This window comes from Typopeltis vanoorti, unplaced genomic scaffold, assembly GCF_054136105.1.
Source record: "Typopeltis vanoorti isolate ZY-2024b unplaced genomic scaffold, IOZ_Tvanoo_1.0 HiC_scaffold_666, whole genome shotgun sequence".
In the NCBI taxonomy this organism is placed as follows: Eukaryota; Metazoa; Arthropoda; class Arachnida; order Uropygi; family Thelyphonidae; genus Typopeltis; species Typopeltis vanoorti.
Window position 1 is genome coordinate 211,198 of NW_028328163.1, and position 25,147 is coordinate 236,344.

The 25,147-nt window shown below is 38.6% G+C and overlaps 1 pseudogene; it reads right to left on the reverse strand.

Annotated features, from left to right (window-relative positions):
• Positions 1 to 16,711: 16,711 nt before the first annotated feature.
• Positions 16,712 to 17,736, reverse strand: LOC150092108 (large subunit ribosomal RNA; annotated as a pseudogene).
• Positions 17,737 to 25,147: the final 7,411 nt, after the last annotated feature.

Genomic DNA, 25,147 nt, shown 5'->3' on the forward strand with positions numbered 1-25,147 from the left:
AATTAATTTCTTTCGAATTGGATTACTTGAGTTCATTCTGTATATGTATGGCATAATGGGAGCATTTCCGTGCCATAATCCTAAGCACAATGTGCAAACAGCATTTCCGTGTTTTCTTCACGAGGACATGGAAATGCTCTATAGGTATCAATTTTGGTCACTTTAGGAAATTCCTGGATTTTCTTTGATTACTAATAGAGGAAACAGTTTTGTAAACATGCCTGCATATTTCGGATGAAAAAAAAGTTTTATCTTTCAAAAACAATTAAATCCCTGTCTAATTGGATTGAATCACTTCCATATGTATATCTATTGTGTCTATTGTGTAAAATGCTTCTTATAGCCATACTGGCTATAAGAAGCATTATTGTCAGCTTTCGTGCAGACACACAAATGCTCTCTAGAGATAAATTTTGAATATTTGGGAATACTCTTGCCTTTCATTCAAATACAAATAGAGGAAACTCTTGCAAAGATACCTAATGTTAACTATTAGTACATATCTTCAACTCAACAATTTGTTAGAAGGAAAGAACAATAAGCAGAAAACATTGCAAAGCAGACTGCGCACATATCCATAGAGAATATACTTATCAGACATGAGTTGAAATTGAGGGAAGGTGAACCTCAAAGTAGAACTGACTGACTAAACAACCTTGAGGTTGATCTCACATGTGTACTTCACGGGTTTTTGGAATGTTTGGAATTTCCCTGTGGGCATATGTGTCAATGGCTTCACTTCTTGTGTTTTGGTTTGCATATGGAATTATGGGTGATGGTAGAGATAAGAAATCGTGTCGTGATTGGTGGACACTTCTGAGTCAGATCAAGATAAGATAAGGAATCGTGACGTGATTGGTTGATGACGTAATTGTGTGTGACGTCATGAGTTTGGAATGTTTGGAATTTCTCTGTGGGCATATGTGTCACTGGTTTCAGGTGTTGTGTTTTGGTTCGAGTATGGCATTATGGGTGATGGTAGAGATAAGGATTCGTGTTGTGATTGGTGGTGCACTAGTGACAAGATGAAGATCAAGATAAGATAAGGAATTGTGACGTGATTGTTTGTTGTTATGAGATGTAGATAAGTGACGTCATTTGTTATTTGTAAATAAGTGACGTCATTTGTTATTTGTAAATAAGTGACGTTGTTTTGAATGGAAAAGGGAGATATATTAGAGATAAGGAATCGTGTCGTGATTGGTGGGACACTACTGACCAGATCAAGATCAAGATAAGATAAGGAATCGTGACGTGAATGTTTGTTGTTATTGATTATGGAATTTCACTGGAGCCCTCATTTGTCAGGGACATCACGTGAATAATATAATTATCTATACTAATGTAACTCAAATAAACTTTTTATTTCTTCTATAAATGATTGTACTAATTTTCCAATACATTTTTGGGGTATTTCTTTAATGTTAAAGGGTGGGAATTCTTAGAGTACATCATGATGGCCATTGTGATTAGGTTTTCTGAATAATTAATTATACTTGTGTCCCTTAAACACACACACACACACACACACACAGATTAGACATGAAAAGTCGTTAATGTATCCAGGTTGGTACTTTAATATGTATCCTATGATTATTATTATGAAAAACAGTGATTATTGTATTAAAATTATCAATTGTTTTTTCAAGTAAAAAAAAAAACTTGCATTTCTTTCCAGAATGGGAACATCTTGGTACAATCTAGGTTTTCTGAATATTCCAAATTGTTGATTATCGTATATTCACAGAACACAAACACAAGTCTGGAAAGACATTTCACTTTTTCATTATAGGTTACTCTGGCTAACATATATTTGCACCACAAAACACACAAAACATAGGAGTTGAAAGATATTTCTGTAAATAGCCAGAAAAGCTAGTGGTCTACTTAATTTACATTACTATCCGATTGGTTCTCTTGTATTAAGTCTCTTTCCCACTCTTGCCCAAGCTTGGTGGGAAAATCTATGCGGCGTTTTATTTAGGGTAAGTGTTATTTCCAGTTTTGAATTCAGATTGCTGTTAGAGTATAGAATTCTGACAAGTGAAATTATTTTTTTTTCAAATTGATTGGTTATTTTCAGTATTTTACTTTTAAAGGTCATATTCTAACAGAATAACTGAGCAAAATTAATATATATATATATATATACATATAAAGTGTATGTGAATTAATTTTCCAACACTGTATATTTCTCATTAAGTCTTATCTTAAATATATCTCACTTATCCGCTCACTGTTTGTTGTACGTAGGTGAGAAATCGTGTGTTTTGGTTCGAACTCTTTGTTTCCATTAGGAAATTACCAATATAACTATTAATTTTACCTTCGATTCCTTGTGCTTTTAACCTATTTCTGTAAGTGGAATTTATTTATTTTATTTGTTTTTTCTTTAGTATTCGGAAATTTTAAGTAACTGATATGAGAAAAACGAGGTTTTGAACTCTCCGCAGTTTTTCTACAGCAATCTTTTTAAGAGTTTTTGTAACATGTCGTTGGTTTTAAATATCTAATGGCTCTGTAAAATAACCAACCTCTAACAGTATTGTGACTTTTCAAGTAAAATCTTCACCACTAAAATTCTAGCTATTAATTTAATACCCAATTATTTCTTTTGCTTCCAAGATTTGACAGGAGTTTCTTGAAATATTTGAGGGCTTGCATGAACAAATAAGACTTTTAATTCAATGAATCAAAAAAAAATTCTCTGGTTACTTTGTGGCATGAAATTTTACAAGGAAAAAAATGTTATCTTCCTTCTTAAATTTGTATAACACATCTACGACACCCAATTTGTTCATTTAAATTTACACATTTTATTTGAACAAAATATTATTTACAAATTGTATTTACTGAATCTAACAATACAGAAAATAAATTGAAAAATACATCAAAGTTTCTTCCATGCTTGTGGAATTGGCATCGTATGGTTTTGACAATGTGACTCTCATCTGCAAGTTAATTTTCATTTGGTGTTTTTTGGGAATTTATTACTGTAGTAAAATTAAGGGTTGCATATTTATATTTTCGAATCCAATACGTATACTTCAGAGAATTATTAAAAGCACAGAATCTTTCGTTAGGTTTCCAAAAGCATTTAAAAGTACACATTATGTTTTCACGTTTTGGGCATCCAATTTTATTTAACTCAAGAACAGGCCTCCCTATTAACTTCGTTAATATTTTTTTCTCTTTCTTTGGCAAGTAATATATGATATTTGTATGTTGATTCTATCATTCAATCTCTTAGTTTGTCCAAAGCAGTGAACCAATTTCCCACTTCAGCTGATGGTTATACTTTAATAACCAAGAATTCTGTTTTTTTAACTCATTCAGGTAATTCTTTCCAACTACAAGGTGATTTTGTCACTGCATATCTTACACTATTTCCATCAGAAATACAAATTTCTTTAGGAAATAAATTTGAACTCTTATTCAAAAGAAATTGTACATCGATTATCCCAATGATAACTGAAAATTCGTGTTTTTCACCCACTGCCGATTTTTCATAATCGTGTTCCTTCATTCTTCTTCTTCGATTACTTTATATGGCACCACAAATAAATAGTTATTTATTATTATTTCACTGATTATTAGCTCTGATCATATACTTTATGGTAACTTTCGTTTACAAAATTCTAAACAATTAGAACTTTACCCAAAGAAACTCAAAGAATTTGTGGTTCACCCACTATTTTTACATTACCAAACACAAATCACAAAACAGCTGCTGCCGTGGATGAACGATTACCTTAAGTCCAAAGTCACTCGACTCTATGGTATTTTCTTATAGTACTATTTACACTTACCATCCCCTACCCTGACTGTTCCTTCAAAAATGAACCTTTTGCACAGATGACTCAATGACATGTTTTCACATGCTGTTGGATATACTGTTGGTGTGTTTTTATCTTACTTTGTGTAGGGAAAGGTAAAATTTGTATATGTGTTATCTGTAGAGTACAAACATTTTTCTATGCCAAACTTTAAAGAAGAGTTAAAGTCACGTTTTGTTGGTTTAATTAGGTGCTTCTCTCTTTCTCTCTCTGTAAAATAGCCAAATTCTAACAGTTCGGATTTTCGATTATGTGAACAATTTGTTTTCAGATAACTCATATAATGTCAATAGGTAGCATTAGACAATTTCTAAAATAATCAATACATGAATATTCGTTTTCAACACTTTTTTTCCTGTCCTGGAATTAATTTCACAGTTGTGATTTTTTTTTTAAATAATTAAACAAAATTCCATTAAGATATAAAGTTGTGGATTTAAATATCAAGATCTAATCAGAATAACTGAGTAAAAATTCACTGTGGAAAAACACAACAACAAAAACATACATCTTTGTTCATTTAAATTTAGAAATGCACATTTTATTTTGCTGAAATACTATTTACAAGTATATTCGCTGAGAAAAACTCGAAACATGTAATTACCTAAAAATATTTCACAATATTTAGTTTAGACTTAACATTTTCCAAAGAGTTCAATGAATAAAATTTTTGTTACTCACTGTTTCTTGGTTACATTACATCAAAATAGCTGTCACGCAAAAGAATTTTTAAATCGGATACCATGGTAACCACACCTCCATACATTTGATATTGTGTCAGTCTGGAAATGACACCATGCCTCCCTAAACATTCTGTGTATTCTTTTGTCAGCAAATATACACAAACAGTTTTTGTAAAATGTTCGTAAATGTCCCAAAATAAAGAATCTTTAACGAATTGGATAAAATCTTGAAATTCTAATTTTACCATTGATGAATTTAAATGATTAGCGATAATTTTTCCCATTATATGAACAGATGGTAATTCAGTTTCCAAAAATAGTAAATGATTATCAATGTCGTACATTTTTGGTGAAAATCTCTCAGCTTCTTCACAACTAATAGAAAAAACCTTACTTCCATCAGCTCCTATATCATATAGTATTAGTTCCCCATCTTGGCATTTCAGGATGTAACACTCTCTGAGGTCCATTTCGTAGTCAACTCTTCATTGCAAGAAGCTGAGGATATCAGACCACTTCCTATATAATTTTTCCCAAGTGGTCCTGGATAAATACATCACAATGTACATGTCTTCTAAAATAATAATCGGTTTCCATCCTTTTAGAGCTAGGTGAAGAGTTTTTTCTCATGCTATCTTCGAAAATATAAATATGCAACCCTTAATTTTACTACAATATTAAATTCCCAACAAACACCAAATGAAAATTAACTTTCAGAGAGTCACATTGTCAAAACCATACGATGCCAATTCCACAAGCATGGAAGAACCTTTGATGTATTTTTAAATTTATTCATTTTCTGTATTGTTAGATTCAGTAAATACAATTTGTAAATAATATTTCGACCAGAAATGCTGAAGTATGGTGGTATAAGAGTCTTACAGTGGCTGCACTGCATAGTTCAGAAAGCCTGGACGGAGGGACGAATTCCCGATGATTGGAGTAGAGCTCTCATAGTACCCATATATAAAAAGGGAAATAAAACTGAATGTGAGAATTACAGAGGTATTTCCCTACTGAGTGTTCCTGGCAAGATCTATGCAAGTGTACTTGAGAAACGGTTGAGAAGAATTGTGGAAGAAAAGCTTGGTGAAGAACAAGCTGGATGCAGGCCAAATAGAGGCTGTCAGGATCAGATTTCACTTTACGGCAAATAGTCGAGAAAGCATGGGAATATAACAAAGATCTGTATTTAAGTTTTGTCGATATGGAAAAGGCATATGACAAGGTGCCAAGAGAGAAGCTATTCAATACGCTGCAGTTATATGGTGTCAATGGGGCATTATATCAAGCAATACTTAGTCTTTATTTGAGTTGTGAGTCAGCAGTTAGAATTGAAGTACAGGAAGATGGTTTAATGTTAAATCTGGTGTGAGACAAGGATGTACATTATCCCCTCTGTTATTCATTATCTATATGGATCACATTATGAAGGAATGTGGTATTAAACCTGATATCAAAATTGGAGATGTTAATGTCAGCTCTTTGCTTTATGCAGATGATGTTATACTTATAAATAAATCCACTACAAGATTCTCTGACTAAATTGAATAGCTGTTGTAATAGATATGGTATGAAGGTCAGCAATAAAAAGACAAAGACAATGAAAATAGGCAGAATCATTGAAAATGTCAACTGTCTTGTGAATGGAGAACCTGTGGAACAAGTAAAACATTTCAGCTACTTAGGCACAATTTTTACTGAAGATGGTAAACTAAATATAGAAATAGACAAGAGAATCAGCAAAGCTGATATGGCAGGAAGTCAATTGAATAAATTCATATGGAATAAGAAAGAAATTAGTCGGAACACTAAATTAGCTGTATACAAGAGTGTTCAAACCAATTTTAACTTATGGATCTGAGAGCTGGGTCAGAAGTAAAACACTTGACCAAAGACTAGACACCGCAGATATGAGAGTCCTCAGAAAGATTAGAGGCGTGAACAGATGGCATCAATGGCAATATCATATTAAAAATGAGGATAATAGGAAAGAACTTGACATTGTCAGCATCCAGGAATGCGTTAGCAGAGCTAATCTCAGATGGTATGGTCACTTAAATAGAATGGGAGAGGAAAGATTAGCAAAACAAGTGTTCTCTGCCAGGTTGGCAGGAAAACGACCCAGAGGAAGACCAAGATATAGGTGGATTGATACGGTACAAAGTGCCTTAGACGATAGAAATATAAGATCTGATAATGTTGGAGTTTTGACAAGTAACAGACTGATTTGGATGAAAATTGTAGATAGGAAGTTAGTAATGATGTAATTTTTCATGTAGTACTGTCATATCCTGTACACCCCTTGAGGGTACATGGCAGGAATTTGATGATGATGATGATGAAATAATATTTCGTTCAAATAAAATGTGTAAATTTAAATGAACAAATTGGGTGTCGTAGATGTGTTATACAAATTTAAGAAGGAAGATAACTTTTTTTTTCTTGTGAAATTTCATGCCACAAAGTAACCAGAGAATTTTTTTTTGATTCATTGAATTAAGTCTTATTTGTTCATGCAAGCCCTCAAATATTTCAAGAAACTCCTGTCAAATCTTGGAAGCAAAAGAAATAATTGGGTATTAAATTAATAGCTAGAATTTTAGTAGTGAAGATTTCATTTTAAAAGTCACACAATACTGTTAGGGTTTGGTTATTTTACAGAGCCATTAGGTATTTAAAAGTAATGACATGTTACAAAAACTCTTAAAAAGATTGCTGTAGAAAAACTGCAGAGTTCAAAACCTCGTTTGTCTCATATCAGTTACTTAAAATTTACTAATGCTAAAAAATAAATAAATAAAATAAATAAATTCCACTTACAGAAATAGGTTAAAAGCAAGGAATCAAAGGTAAAATTAATAGTTATATTGGTAATTTCCCAACGGAAACCAAGAGTTCGAACCAAAACACACGATTTCTCACCTACATACAACAAACAGCGAGTGAATAAGTGAGATATATTTAAGATAAGACTTAATGAGAAATATAGTGTTGGAAAATAAATTCACATACACTTTATATATATATATATATATATATATTAATTTTGCTCAGTTATTCTGTTAGAATATGACCATTAAAAGTAAAATAATGAAAATAACCAATCAATTTGAAAAAAAAAAAATATTAATAATAATAATTTCACTTGTCAGAATTCCATACTCTAACAGGAATCGGAATTCGAAACCAGAAATAACACTTACCCTAAATAAAATGCCGCATAGACTTTCCCACCAAGCTTGGGCAAGAGTGGGAAAGAGACTTAATACAAGAGAACCAATCAGATAGTAATGTAAATTAAGTAGTCCACTAGCTTTTCTGGTTATTTACAGAAATATCTTTCAACTCCTATGTTTTGTGTGTTTTGTGGTGTCAGTATATGTTAGCCACAGTAATCTATAATGAAAAAGTGAACTGCAATTTTCAGACTTGTATTTGTGTTCTGTGAATATATGTTAATAATCAACAATTTAGAATATTCAGAATTTTGCTCAGTTATTCTGTAAGAATATGACCTTTAAAAGTAAAATACAGAAAATAACCAATCAATTAGGGAAAAAAATAATAATTTCACTTGTCAGAATTCCATACTCTAACAGCAATCGGAATTCGAAACTGGAAATAACACTTACCCTAAACAAAACGGCGCATAGACTTTCCCACCAAGCTTGGGCAACTTTAAGATAAGACTTAATGAGAAATATTCAGTGTTGGAAAGTAAATTCACATATACTTTATATATTTATTAATTGTGCTCAGTTAGAATATGACCTTTAAAAGTAAAATACAGAAAATAACCAATCAATTTGAAAAAAAAAATAATTTCACTTGTCAGAATTCTATACTCTAACAGCAATCTGAATTCAAAACCAGAAATAACACTTACCCTAAATAAAACGTCGCATAGATTTTCCCACCAAGGTTGGGCAACAGCGTGAAAGAATTAATACAGAGAACCAATCGGATACTAAATTAAATAGTCCACTAGCTTTTCTGGTTATTTACAGAAATATCTTTCAACTCCTATGTTTTGTGTGTTTTCTGGTGTGAATATGTTAGCCCCAGTAACCTATAATGAAAAAGGGAAATGTCTTTTCAGACTTGTGTTTGTGTTCTGTGAATATACGATAATCAACAATTTGGAATATTCAGAAAACCTAGATAGTACCAAGATGTTCCCATTGTGGAAAGAAATGTAAGTTATTTTTTTAAACTTGAAATAACAATTGATAATATTAATGCAATAATCACTGTTCATATGTTTTTTGGTAAGCGTAATTCTAATACTGAATAGTTTTTTTTTTCATAAGAATCATAGGATACATATTAAAGTACCAACATGGATACATTAACGACTTTTCATGTCTAATGTGTGTGTGTGCGCGCACGTGCATGCGTACGTGTGTGTGGGTGTGTTTAAGGGACAGAAGTATAATTAATTATTCAGAAAACCTAATCACAATGGCCATCAGGACATACTCTAAGATTTCTCACCCTTTAACATTAAAGAAATACCCCAAAAATGTATTGGAAATTAGTACAATCATTTATAGAAGAAAAAAAGTGTATTTGAGTTACATTAGTATATATAATTAAATTATTCACGTGATGTCCCCGAAAATGAGGGCCCAGCGAAATTCCAAAATCAATAACAACATTCACCTCACGATTCCTTATCTTATCTTGATCTGGTCAGAAGTGTCCACCAATCACGACACGATTCCTTATCTCTACCATCACCCATAATTCCATATGCAAACCAAAACACAAGAAGTGAAGCCATTGACACATATGCCCACAGGGAAATTCCAAACATTCCAAAAACCCATGAAGCCACGCCCACCGGAAGCATTTGGTTTAAAGGGTCCCACCAATCACAACATGAATCCTTATCTCTACCATCACCCACAATTCCTACGCGAACCAAAAAAAAAATCCCCACAATTCCATATGCGAACCAAAGCACAAGAACTGAATCCATTAACACATATCGCCTCCAAAAGACTTCAATTCAGCAATGCAAAATTATTTAAATAGTGGATATTGAATCCAACATTATTTCAAAGCTGAATAGAGAAACTACAAGTTTCGCACCGAATATAGAAACTATAAAGGTTTCGGCATATTCGAGCGTAAGCAAACCCTTCATGACACAGCCAACTTGTAGTAAACGTGGAGTAAAGTGAAGTGAATCCTTTTGGCTCTCTATTTCAGTAATTCTTGGTGCCTTTTGTGATGTGACACTACTTGGCAATTGGTATAGTAAAGTATAACCTCTGCATCACTACAACCTGGGTATTTACAATTTGGGTCTACCTACTCACTGAAACCTCAAAAAAGGTCGAAACCAGTCTGAGTAGTGACCTCCCCCTCCATAACGTATAGCATCATACGTCTCCATTAGGAGATGTGCTTTACATTATGAAAAATACTAAGAATAGTGGTTGAAGCTTACTCCACGTTTACTATGACTTGCCTGTGTCATGAAAGGTTTGCTTACGCTTGGATCCGCCGAAACCTTTATAATTTCTATATTCGGCACAGAATACTTGTAGTTTCTCTATTTTCGGCTTTGACTTAATTGGATTCAATATCCACTTAATTTGAATAACTTCTCAATTGTTAATTTAAGACTGGTTGCACTGATAGAACACATGAAAATAAACTATGGTTTTCCTTCTTTCAGATCAGTTTTCAGTTGGATTTCAGTGTTTTGAGGTAAATGTTTGTTCATTTGTATGAATGCATCATTTCCTAAAGAAAACTTCCATTCTTTATATTTAAAATATTCGTGTTTATTATCCAATGATCACATCTACAGTTTATTTTGCACGATTCCTAACGACCGCTGTCAAGCACAAAGCTATCAATAATGGGAAATATAACAATGAAAGTATAAACAGAACACAAACAGTAGTTCTTTGTTGGTGATACGTATATGATGATATATGATGATAGCATGGAAAATTCCAGCTTAAACAAGGTAGAATGCCATTTTTGTATGGAATTCATGTGCTGTGGACTGTTTTCTATTCGCTCCCCATCCAACTGTACGTTGTGATGAATTTTCGACGATATGTACGAGTTTCTATCTTTTGTGTTTATTTTGGTAATTAACAATTTTCATTAAGTATAAGTAATATTCCATGTTAATATTTCTATTACTAACACCAAAATCCACATTTGCAATTACATTTATTCATATCTAGAAGTATATTCATCATTTCATGTACTAACGAAGAATATTCCATATGCAATCATTTACAATAATTTTTTTTTCAAACTCAAATCAAACTATTTATACATACTTATAACACATTACACGAACGCAATTGTGTATTAATAGATACTTTCACACACAATGTAATACTTTACATGAACACAATTGTGAATTAAAAGATATCCATGTACATATTTTTTTAATTTTTTTCAATCAAACGTTCTTATTCATATGTAACTTTACATGAACAGAATTACAGATACTTGCATGCACAAAATATTTTTTTAAATAACAGTTTACAAATATATTATAATACTAGTGATTATTACAGATTTTTTCTCTTTTTTGAATTTTTACATCATGTACTATAACAGATATAACTTCACTATAGAATTTTTTTCCCTATTATCACACAGAGTATTTACATATCTACAATTAAGACATTACATTTTCTGCTCTGTACAAAATCCTTTACAGTGCCAGATTTGTTTCACTGAATACACATTTTTTTTTTTTCAAACAACTATCATTATACACCAATTGACATACATTTCAATAATTTGCAGTCTATGAGCATGAGGGTTACTTGAATGAAGCGGGCTAATCCCACTTATTTCGAGGCTAGGAGTGGGATTAGCTTTCACTGTTTATGTTGTTTGGTTCTGTTCGTGGATAGAATGTACCTCGAACAAGACTAGAACACCAGAAGATTGCAGCAGAAAAACCCAGCGTTGCGCCGATTGTGGAAACCAGCTATTTAGCGATATAAGGTATGAATGTTTCGGCAGTCCCGCAGATCCGAATTTTCGGCACTTTATTTGCCCGGACTGCAACCGTGCGTTCTCGGCTATGTAAACTGTTAAAAATAAAATTATTCACCACACCCTATCACTCCCAGGGAAACGGATGTGTGGGAGACTGAATAGAACAATAAAGCATACTCTCGCAAAATTAGCAGACAACCAGATCTCGAATTGGGATGCATATTTATCTCGCACTATTCGCTTGTAGAACGGCTCTTCACTCTACAATCAGAGGCACCTCTGTCATCCTGTTTGGATTTGAGCTCATGTTCCCCAGTGAATTTAGCAGCTCTCATGTCAACTTAGGATTCAAAGATATTGATGAATATTTAAACAACCAGATTGAGGGAAATAAGGTGGCTCATGAGATAACTGTAGAATCCAGTAGAAACAGCTCTCAACGAACGAGAGCATATGCTAATAAACTAAGAAAATACAAAGAATTAAGACCGGGGAATTTAGTCCTTCAGCAAAAGCCAACTAGCAAAAATGGGGGAAGTTGGATAAAAATTTTTTGTAAGAATTTTAAGATTCGGGATACAAGGAAGATAATAGTACATTCCGATAGAATAAGGCTATATAAGGGCAGATATAACGATTAGTATGTCTGTGAGACTCTAGAAAGAATGTGGGGGAAGGAGGCATTCCCTCAAAGCCGACTGCTCTGGGAACCAGAACATGGCACACACCAGACAAAAAATTAATGGAGAGGTACTGAACACCGAAGAAAGATACATAACGGAGGATACGCCAACAACCTGGAGGGAGGGAATAACATATCCTAAGAGGAAGCAAGTGTAAAGTACCAGAGGTTCGAGGATCATAATATCCAGCATGTCAGAAATAGAAAATCCCCTGAAGTACAAAGGGACAAAGGAAATGAGGCTGATGATGAAAATGGAAACTATGTTCAATCACGATACAATTTAAGGCCAAGAAAAAATTAAAAGGGTCAGATTGTAGTCACGTCTTCTCAGAAAATAGGCAGGCAAGAGGGAAAAAAAATTTTGAAACACTTTTTTATAGAGACAAATGAGATGTTAACGATTGATACATGTGTTAGAAAGAAAGAACGATTATCAGAAAACATTGCAAAGCTGAGTGGTCGCTGTAGACAATATAATTATCAGACAAGAGTTGAAATCCAGGGAAGTTGAAGCTCAAGGTGGAACAGTTGCATTGACTAAACTATCTTGAAATTCGTCTCCCCTCGGTAGGGATGATGAATCTCAAGGTACAACGAAGTCACCTGCCGATCTACCTTGAGCTTCACCCTCCCTTCATAGGGAAGACACTTTTTTGTTCCTTGAGCACAATCTATCTATAGGAAATATATAATGGATGAGGAACACAAGCCAAACAACGTAAAAGGACGAAAACGCTATACAGAAAATAGATTTCAAATAGTCCGTCCATCGAAAGTGAATATAATTAGGAGACAGATTTTTAAATATGCATGAATTATGAGAAATGTTAACGATTGGTACATGTGTTCACAGCACGACATGTCAGAAAGAAACAACAATTATCAGAAAACATTGCAAAGCTGAGTGGGCACATATATGTAGAATATATAATTATCTGAGAAGGGTTGAAATACAGAGAAGATGAAGTTCAAGGTAGAACAGTCGCACTGACTAAATTATCTTGAGGTTCATCTCCCCTCGGTAGGGATGATGAACCTCAATGTACGAATCGCCTGCCGAACTACCTTGAGCATTATTTACCTATAGGAAATATATAATAGATGTAATATGCTAATATTACATGAACATTTAATCATGAGGACACGGAAATGATGCATACCTTATTCGATCCAGTCATTCCTATGCTAATATTAAATGAACATTTAATCATCAGGATACGGAAATGCTGCACATAAACGTTATTTTATTCAGTCGTTCGTCATTCATATCTTAATGCGACATGAACTTTCCTCGGTAACCAGGACACGGCAATGCTTACTTCCATACATTAATCTCTGCACTTGTTCCTTCATTCATATCCGAGTGTGACATCAACTTTCCTCACTAATCAGGACACGGAAATGATGCATATACACGTTATTCGATCCAGTCATTCCTATGCTAATATTATATTAAATGAACATTTAATCATCAGGACACGGAAATGCTGCATATAAAGGTTATTTTATTCAGTCGTTCCTCATTCATATCTTAATGCGACATGAACTTTCCTCGGTAATCAGGACACGGCAATACTTATTTCCATAGTTTAATCTCTGCACTTGTTCCTTCATTCATATCCGAGTGTGCCATCAAATTTCCTTACTAATCAGGACAAGGCAATGTTGCATATATATATATATATTTATTTATTCTTTCTGGTTGTTCCTTTAATCCTATCCTAATGTGAGACACTAATCATGACTCAGAAATGCTGCATATATATCAATATATATTGTTCAGAGTTGTTCCTTCATTCCTATCATATTGAGAATAATTTCCTCACTCATCAGAACACAGAAATGCTCCGTTTAGAGTTTATTCTTTGCCGTCGTTCCTTCATTCCTATTCTAATACGATACTAACTTACCTCACTAATAAAGACACGGAAATCCTGCGTATATACTTTATTCGTTCTAGTCGTTCCTTTATTCCTATCCAAATGCAACTTGAACTTCCCAGACATCAGGACACAGAAATGCTGCAAACGTATAGAATTTTCTGCAGTCGTTCCCTTATTCCTATCATAATTCGACATGAACTTTCCACACTCATCAGGACACGGAAATGCTGCAAATGTACGGTTTTTTTTCAGTTGTTCCTTTATTCCTATCCTAATGCTACATTAACTTCCGACATTCATCAGCAGATGGAAATGCTGCATGTATAACTTTCCACACTCTTCAGGACACGAAAATGCTGCATGTATAACTTTCCACACGCATCAGGACACGGAAATGCTGCATGTATAAATCTCCACAAGCATCAGGACACTGAAATGCTGCATGTATAAATCTCCACAAGCATCAGGACACCGAAATGCTGCATGTATAAATATCCACCCTCATCAGGACACGGAAATACTGCATGTAAAGCTTTCAAGGCTCATCAGTACATGGAAATGTATAACTTTCAACGCTCATCAGTACACGGAAATGCTGTGTGTATAACTGTCAACACTCATCAGTACAGGGAAGTGATGCATGTATAACTTTCCACGCTCATCAGCACACAGAAATATTGCATGTATAAATCTGCACATTCATCAGAACATGGAAATACTGCATGTATAACTTTCCACACTCTTCAGGACATAGAAATGATGCATGTATAACTTTCAATTCTCATCGGTACACGAAATGCTGCATGTATAACTTTCCACACTGATAACGACACAGAAATGGTGCATGTATAACTTTTAACTCATCAGGACACGGAAGTGATGCATGTATAACTTTCCACATTCATCAATACACGGTAATGCTGCATGTATAACTTTCCATGCTCATCAGGACACAGAAATGCTCTGCATATAGTTTATTCGTTCCTGTTCTAGTATTCCATCAATTTTCCCGAATAGTTAGGACATGGAAATGCTCTGCACATTATTTGCCCGGCTCTCGAAGGAGACAAATCTCCCAGTCAGAGGATGAGTCTCAATAGGTCGCAGTATGGTGGCTGCTCTTCTAAGCACGACTCCCAGACCAGTACTAGGTCTTCTGTGGACGATTTGGTGCTCGCACGTCACACCTCAATGGTGCAGCGTAGGAAGCAGCTGCTGCATAGTCTAAACCAGTGCTTCCCAAACTTCTGGATGCCAGGCCCCCCCCCTTGCAAAAATTAAAATATTTCACGGCCCCCCTCAGAAAAAAATCGTAATAGAGAGATATATTATTATAATATTTATTGTATTTATATTCAATACAAAACATATACCGCGAATATTGCAAAAATCAAATACATATATTACATTTTTTGCCTCTTACCGTTTGGTTCTGAAGACGATGCGGGCTTTTCTGGTAAAATATGAAATACTGGCCTTTTTTTTTTTAATCTGTTTCTGCTTCTTCTGATTGTTCGCAGGATTTTTTTTTATTTTTTTATCAGCCACTTATCCACCTCAGGGTTAAATTTTCTAACGTAGAATAGATCAAATAATATCACCACTTACCGATACTGGCACACCACAGACTGATAACATGAAATTAGTGAATATTACCTGAATAAAGGAATCCCCAGACGAGGAACATTTTTCTCTTTTGTGACTTTTCTCCCTTTATGGTAATTAAGCCAAACGCGAAACGAAACAGATGCCAAAGGCAGGTTATTAAAACGTGCATATGATTGGTGCGGTATTAACAAAAGATCGCGCAACCGAAAGATAAAAGCATAGCTGACAATTGAGTTGAAATGCTAACTCTCTTCAACCGAATTCCATGTGAAACTGCCATAGCATTCATTATATATATATATATATATATATATATATATATATTACTTAGTTTTAGCAGTTTTACGAATTTTAACACGTTCGGTTGAATTTTACTGCTGCCTTGGGAAATCGAACTCGCACACATCTAATTAATAACAATAGTTTTTAGTTAGATACTGTGTTTGCCCATGCAACATATGGTTTTGTTTCAGTCTATACAGCATAGTTTCTGTATGAGGGGACATGTGATTCATTAATTAGTGTTTTTATCCCAGTTGTCTCTAATTGCACTATTTGTTGTGAAATATATTACACAGACTCCTCATACCTTATTTACTGGCATAATAAAAGTACTTGTTTTTATTGCCTCTGCAGTATAGTGGTTGTTAGGGAGGGGTGTTGTTTACCATTGCAAGCGAGTTACTATCTCCCCATATGAACTTCACAATGCAGTTGTGAAGTATATGCGAAACTTTCATTGGTAACAGAAAACTAGCTCGGGTGACACTGATAACATAAAACGAGTTTTGATATGTATAGTAAGTCAATATCAACAATCCCTGATTACGAACGCGTGATGAAAGGGAGAGGAAAATTTGGAGCTTCCCTGGAGAGCATTCGAAGTAAATACAATTAACCACTGCTTTGAAATGAAACATATGAATAAACAATATTTACTAATATTCATTAAGCGCCGAAAGCAAAGTTTGTGAACCAACACCAATGTGTGAATTTTTGCATTAAAATATAAAAAATAACAAAAAAGAAAAATATAAAAGTTAAATACGTTTCTTTTAAAATAAAAAAAATCTACTCAGTCTTAAAACATTTTAAATTTGTTTATTATTTCACGGCCCCCAAGGGGGCCGCAGCCCACAGTTTGGGAGGCGCTGGTCTAAACGGCTGCCTTGATGCTTCCATTCTAGTGGCCTCATCGCCAGAGCGATCGCACCGTGACGGCACGAAAGCTACTCCGGCTAGCACTGCCTTTTACCGCGCGAGGCACGAATGGTATCGTTGCAGTGGCTAGACGGGATTCTGACTTAGAGGCGTTCAGTCATAATCCCACAGATGGTAGCTTCGCACCACTGGTCACTCGACCAAGCATATGTACCAAGTGTCCGAACCTTCGGTTCCTCTCATACTGAGCAGGATTACTATCGCAACGACTAGTCATCAGTAGGGTAAAACTAACCTGTCTCATGATGGTCTAAATCCAGCTCATGTTCCCTAATAGTAGTTGAACAATCCAACGCTTGGCGAATTCTGCTTCGCAATGATAGGAAGAGCCAACATCGAAGGATCAAAAAACGACATCGTTATGAATGCTTGGCTGCCACAAGCCAGTTATCCCTGTGGTAACTTTTCTGACACCTCTTGCTTAAAACTCTTAAAATCAAAAGGATCGATAGGCCCCGCTTTCGCGATCCGTATTCGTACTGAAAATCAAGATCAAGCCAGCTTTTGCTCTTCGCGAGGTTTCTGACCTCACTTAGATCGCCTTAAGACACCTGCGTTACCTTTTGACAGATGTACCGCCCCAGTCAAACTCCCTGCCTGACACTGTCCTCAGAGCAGATCACACCAGGCAACGGAGACCCAGCGCTTAGGGCTAGAATTGTGGACCCCGGAGGGTCCACCCTCCGCTTCACCGAGTCAGTAAAGAAACGATGAAACTAGTGGTATTTCACCGGCGGCCGCAGGGCCGCCTCCCACTTATGCTACACTCTCATGTCTCTTCACAGAGTCAGGCTAGAGTCAAGCTCAACAGGGTCTTCTTTCCCAGCTGATCTGCCAAGCCTGTTCCTTTGGCTGTGGTTTCGCTAAATAGTAGATAGGGAAAGTGGGAATCTCAATCCATTCATGTGCATCACTCATTAGATGACGAGTCGGCTATTTTTTTTTAAACTTCCCACTGATGGTCCGCAGTAGTAAGGTTACATACGAAGGCCCTAATGGACCTGCATGTAGGCAGAATGCCTTTACAAGTCAAGGATCTATCCGATGCCTGTTCTTGAAATCATCGTAGTCATACGTTGATCAGTCCTCCATGCTACAAGTGAGCCCTGTAAAGCCCTAATAGAGATGATCTTCATATCTTGTGGACTCATCCCAAGTGGACCTAGATCTTTGAAGCTAGCGGTGCGCCAGACACCACGGTTGGAGGTAGTGGCGCTGGAGAAGGTAGGAGTCACCCCAAACTCCTCCTTTATCTCTCCGACAAGGTCTGTGTTATCTTGATAATATTTCACCTCGTCTCTATGGCAGTTGGTCAGTGGGTGCCCCAAACCCACGACTTGAGCATCAATAACAACCACTCTTCCGTCTCGCCTCATGACTAGGTCTATTTTTCTAAGTTTTTCTATTTTTCTCCATCCTATAGTGAGGTTCCACCGTGGTCTCCCAACCTTTGTTTTTAAAACGATTATTTAATATGGAGACCACGGCATCGTGCCTCCGCACTCGTGCCCCATGAGTGCGGAAGCAGGACTCGGTGATGTGACTTAAAGTCTCAGTGAACTTGCACCCAGCCCTACACCGGATGTTGTCATCTTTGCCACCATGAGATGTGCAGACCCGCGTAGGCAGGGCATTTATTCTGGTTCTAACTAAGTCAATATACTCATACCCTCGGAGCATTCTAGTGCCATCCCTTACCCAGAGATGCTGGGAAGGCACCAAACTTGAAACTTCCATGGGTGCCCCATCCACCGAGCTGTATAGTAGAGACGCCCATCTCTTCTGCTCGGTGGCGGCAGTCTCTATCAGGGAGCCCTGGTATCGGGACCAACCCTTTGCCCTCCTAAGGTCTTTTTGGATGATTTGGCCATTGTAGGCCTCCCTGCAGATCAGTGAGGTAGAGGATTGAAGTTTAGTTATTCTGCTGATGCGTTGTCTTGGGATTAACTATCGTAGGGACGGAACTCCGAGCCCATCGTCCTTCACTCTCGCGTGAATATACGCAACAGGAGTGTCGGGCGGCAGGCGAAGCCAAGATCTAACTGCTGAGCGCACGGCCTTATCCATCCGGAGGAGTACTGAGGCATAAGTCCAGCCTAGCACCAACTTGTGGTAAAAGCGAGGCAGGAGATAGACAGAATAAAGAGCCTTTGCTGGGGCTTCAGAGGAGCCTTCCTCAAAGAAGTAAGCCCAGACTCTAAGGCTGAGGGGATAGAGGACCTTCCTTTTGGAGTGAACATGATACCGAGGTATCTCCACTCCTCAAGGATGGTCAAGGGATGCAAGGGCCTGCCGTGCAGGGAAAACTCTAAGTTCTGGACCTTAACCTTCTTGTCATGGCCAGAAGGGACAAGGGCTAGAGAGCAGGACTTCTCAGCATTAACTGCTAACCCTCTAACATGGAAGAAGTCAACTGCCCGGTCGAGGAGTTCCTGCAAGCCTACCTTAGTGGAGGCTATAAGAATTAGATCGTCAGCAAAGGCCATGGTATTAAAAGGCGCTTTTCGATGGTGTAACCAATATGGTCGGGAAGAGAGCGAAGGAACTTATCGATAATGCAATTAAAGAAAAGAGGAGAGAGAGGGTCGCCCTGCAGAACACCCCGCACTGCGGGAACCGAGGTTGCACGGGCGCCATTAGTAATAGTAATGGAGCTACCAGAGTAAAACTTCAAGACATAGTCAAGAAAGGATTCTGGACATCTGGCAAGTGAGTGCTCTATGAATGGCGGGAAGGGAGACACTGTCGAAGGCCTTCTGGAGGTCCAACGACGCCATGAAGAGAGGCTTTAAGTGGCGTCTTGAATCAAACAAGATGGATGAAAGGAGGTAAATATTCTCTGCACAGCCATCCGAGGGTATAAAGGCGTGCTGTCTGCAGTCATGTGAAACCTGCATCTGAAGTCTCTTCACTAAGACTTTGTGAAACAGACGCAGGAGAACATGTGAGACAGTGATGGGTCTGTATTCTGCTGGAGTAGAAGAGGATAGCTTCTTCGGAATGAAGATAGTTCTAGATTGCCGGAGGTATGAAGGGATGCTTCTTCAGGACAGGAACAAGTTGAGTAGGTCCTCAAGGATGGGTAGAGGAACCTGACATAATCGGGAGGCTGAGAATCCGTCTGGTCCAGCAGCGGAGGAGGAAACTGGCAGAGCGGCCTTCACTTCATTAGATGAGACAGGAGGGAATAGGAAGTCTTCAGGGACAGGTCTGGATACCAAGGGCTTAATGTCACTAGTAGGTAGGTGTGGAGGAGGAGAGGAGATGGTGGACCAATACTCCACAAACTCCTCATGTTTCTCTTCAGAGAGTGGAGGGGAAGTGCCATCTAGGATGGTACAGGCGCACATCCCTCTATTCTTTTTGTAGAGAGCCTGGATGTAAGCGTACTCTCTCTTTGCAATCTTCCTTTTGGAAGTAGGTTGGGGCCTTGGTCGCCGATGTTGTGCTGGCTAGAGATGCTCCCTGAATTCTGTTTAGAGGTATTTGTCTAAGACATGTCTTCTCCACAAAGATGGCGGCCTATGATGTTCTTTAAAAGACTGTGGTTGTAGACCTGAAGAGGAGGTTGATCACAGGAAGCAGACGGTTTACAGATGAGAGCTTCCTGAGCCGAAGGAGACTGGATGGGTGTTTTCGGATCATCTTGGGAGGAGGATGCAAAGGCAGGTGCAGGAGGTATTACCCGCTCCGCCTCGTGCGCAGCCAGCATCTCTTGGACCAGAGCTTATAGCTGGCCTTCCTCCTATGACTTTTGATGGAATCAAAGGTTCGGAGAGGGAGCACACCAGCCAGGGCCTCGTTAAGGTTCTTAGTGCCCTTGCGGCGGAACTCTACCTCGTGCATCGCCAGGATCTTCTCTTCTTCGGCCAGCGGGTCTTAACGCGATTGGCGGCAGTGTTCGAGCGGATGTTTCGAAGCTCGATGAACTCCTAAGCCTACTGCAGTGGAGAAGGCCCGATCGCAGTCAGGGCAGATGAAATGCCACAGGTCTTGAGGTGGCTGCTGGCCGGTGCAGATGTGATTCCTGCACGAGGTGATGGACATGTCACAACTTGGACAGCGTCGTAGGTTCCGCGAAGTGGCGGCTTTCATTTCGGTGGAGCTGATGGACTTTTTTGTGGATTTACACTTCCTCAGTAGGGGTTCACAGGGACGGGCGACAGGAGAGTCACCAACCAAGTCCCAGACGTCGGGGTCGATCCTTGAGGGTTTTCTTGGCCCTAACCAATCAGGGTCAGGGACTTTCTCATTTTGATTAACAGGAGCGAGGAAAAGCTGACCCTACCAGGGCGGCTAACCCTACCAGGTAGGGTCAGCATAACCCAGCTCATAATAACCCATACTTCATTTTTCTTCATAACAAAGTCTGATTTATGGATACCAACTTGGGTCCTATACTGTGACTCCACCGCAGTCTAACTTTTGTTCTTGTAGCAATTGTTTGGCATGGAGACCGTGGCATCAGGTCTTTGCACTCAGACCCCATTAGTGCAAAAGCAACACTGTGCAACATGCGACAGTCTCAACATATTGGCATCCCGTCCTACAATTTCTGTCATCACTCACCCCCCCCCCCCATGCCCTGGCTGTACGTGCCCTAAAAAGTACGGCATTAATTCTCATTCTTATAAGGTCTATATATTCAAAGCCATGGAGGAGTCTGGTGCCATCTCTCACCCACTGATGCTGGGGAGACAGCAGAGATGACTCATTTAAAGGAGCACCATCAACTGAGTTATATAAAAGATGCCCTCTTTTTGTGGTCAGCAGCAGCAGATTCAATATAAGAAACAATATACAATAACCTTTAGCGCATATGTAGTCCTGTTGATAATAGTGCTATCAAAAGCCTCTTTGCATATATGATTGGCAGATGATTCCAATTTCCTAAGTCTCCACAGCCTGAGACATGGGATCAACCATCTAAGCGATGGGAGTCCAAACCCACCGTCCTTCACCCCAGCATGGAAATACACTGCTGGGGTGTCTGAGGCAGTCGGAGTTATGGCTGCACAGACTGCCTTGCCCATTCAGGACGTCCTACCAAGCACCTACTTGTGGCAAAAGCATGGTAGGAGGTAATGGGAAAGAAGAAATAGTCTCTGCTGGGGTTTCAAAGGAGCAAGTCCAGCTTCTAAGGTAAAGGGGACAGAAGGCCTCCCCTTCGGACTGAATATGATACCTAAGTATCTCCACTCCTCCAGGATGGTCAAAGAATGCAAGGGAAAACTCAATACCCTCAACCTTAAGCTTCTTGTCATGACCAGAGGGGAGAAGAGCTAAAGAGCAGGATTTCTCCACAATAATAGAGGCCTCAAATGGAGAAGTCAACTGCTTGGTCAAGGAGTTCCTGCAAGCTTACCTCAGTCAAGGCTACAAGTATAAGGTTGTCAGCAAAGGCCATAGCACTAAACGAAGAAGCATCAATAGAGTAACCTATATGATCAGGAAGTGAGTGAAGAAACTCATCTATGATGCAGTTAAAGGAAATGGGAGATGGAGGATCATCTTGGTGCACACACCGCACCATGAGAATAAGGATCACCCAGAACCCTGTATTGATTAGTAATGGAGCTACCTAAATATAGCTGCATAATAGAAGAAAGGATTCTGGACACCCTGCAATAGATAGTGCTCAAAGGCAAGCAGGAAGGGAGATGCCATCAAAGGCCTTTTGGAGATCTAGGGACGCCATATATAGAAGCTTAAGGCAGCATCGGGAATCAGAAAGAGAAGGTAAATATTCTTGGCACAGCTGCCCGAAGGAACGACTCTCTGCTTATAATCGTGCTGAATATGTACCACAGGAGAGATGGTGATCGGATGAAAATCAGAAGCAGGGCTTGAATTCCCTATCTTTGGAATCAAGATGGTCCTAGAAGCACGCAGGTAAGTAGGAATGAGCAGGTCAAGAATGTACTGAAGTATCTGTAAAGGCACCCTCCAAATCCTAGACTTCGGAAAGCCATGAGGCCCAGGGTCTGAGGAGTCTGCTGGTATAGCTGTTATAATCTCCTTAAATGGAGACAGGCTGGTAAAGTTCGGAGGCGGGAATGGATCTCAACAATCTAGGTGGATTTGTATCTGGAAAATGTGGCAGAGTGGTGAAAACCGAACTTCAAAACTTCACAAAGTCATGATGTTTTTCTTCAAAAGGTGGAGAAAAGGCACCATCTAAGATAGTCTTGGGGCATTTACGGCCGTTCTTTTTATGGAGGGCCTGCATTGCTGCATAGGCCCTCTTTCTCTCCTTCCTATTGGATACAGACTCTGAAGTACGAAGTGCAGCCCTATGTTGAAGAGGTGAATGGAGCTCTGTAAATTCAGCTTGAAGATCGTGATTAAGCTGTTCTGTAATCTCTGAACAACATAAGTTAGACTGGATAAGAGATTTTAAACATTGATGTTGATATTCTGGATGAGGTGAAGGATCTAAGGATGATGCTGAACAAAGGATGAAAACTCTTCCACAGCAGCAACATGAAGGCTAGAAGGTGGAGAGGGAGTTGGAGTGAAAGGGATGGGAGGTACAGAGGAATTACCTGCCCCTTCAGATAGCATACGAGCGGCCACATTCTGAACCATCGCCTTATAGGCGGCTTTGTCTGACTCTTGATAGCATTCAACGATCTTAAGGTGAATACCTCTGCCAAAGCTTCGTTGATGTTCCTCACACCTCTAGCTGCCAACTCGATCTCCTGGGTAGCGAGGATCCTCACTTCCTCGGCAGACCATCGTGCTTTAACACGCTCAGTTCTAATCACAGCATTGACCTCAACCGGATGCTTCTAAGTTCGGTGAATACCAAGGCAATTGTGGAAGAAAACACGCAATTACACTCTGGGCACACAAAATGCCTAAAATTCTCTGCTGCCAGTTCGCCCGGACATTCGTGTCTCATCCTTGAAGAAATGGACTGATGACAAACCTCACAAACACATCCTTTAATCTTCTTCCTGAAAGCACCACTGGGATGTGTGGCAGGATTATCTCTAATCAAGAAAGAGACGTTGGAATCCACCCCTGGCTCCAACCAGTCAGAATGGGAGCCGTCATTAATTGATTTATAATGCTAGTGAGTTAACAACCCAACCAGGGCTGCTAACCCTGGAAGGGAGGAATAGCATAATATGAAGTTAGCCACCTGGTGTTCAGGAAATGCCATGAGGCCACCTACTGCCACAGTTTCAAAGTGTCTCAGGGGATGTGCAATCCGAGACAACACTTTGAGTCAGTTATTCATTCTGTTTACCCGTGCTTGATTGAATTTCTTCAGTTTGACATTCAGAGTACTGGGCAGAAATCACATCGTGTCAACACCTCTCAACTGCCATCGCAATGCTTTGTTTAAATTTGACAGTCAGATTCCCCTGGTCCGTGCCAGTTGGAATCTCATTAATCCATACATGCACAACACAAATTAGATGATGAGGCAGATGGTTATTTTTTTTATATTGAACTTCCTACTGTACAATTTTATATTGAACTTACTACTGTACTCAAGTCCAGTATACAGTATACTACTGTATACTGGACTTGTATGATAGGCAATATGCCTTAACAAAAGTTTATTTGACGCCAGTCCTTGTAATCCTTCTGGCCATGCACTGGTCAAAGTGCCATGACACCAGTGAGCCTTGCAAAGAAAGTATCTTAAAGTCTTGGTCGCTCAGACCTAAGCAACTTAAGTCCCTGAAGCTGATGGCACACCATGGTGTGAAATGGTGGTGCTTGTGAAGTGAGGCGCTGCTCCAAACTCCTCTTCAATCTGCATGCAAGGTCTCTGTTTTGTCATAATAGTGGACCGTGCCCTTATGGTAGTGGGTCAGTGGGCGCCCTGTTCCCACGACCTGCATGTCGATTACGTAGATGTCACTGCCCCGCCTCACTACCAGGTCTGGCATCCTCAAACTGGTTCATGTCTTATAATGGGGTTCTACCATGGTCTCCCAACCTTTGTTTGAATAACAATTAATATGGAGACAACGGCATCATGCCTCTGCACCCAGACACCGTGAGTGCAGAAGCAGCACAGGGTTACATGACTCAGAGTCTCAGAGAAGTTACACCCAGCTCTGCACCGGATATTGTCATCTCTGCCTCCTCAGGCTGCCCGTGCCAGCGTCGGCAGGGCATCGATTCTAGTTCTGATCAGATCTATGAACTCACACCCTGGTGCCATCCCTTATTCACTGATACTGAAAAGGCACCAGATGTGACTCCTCCAGAAGCGTACCATCC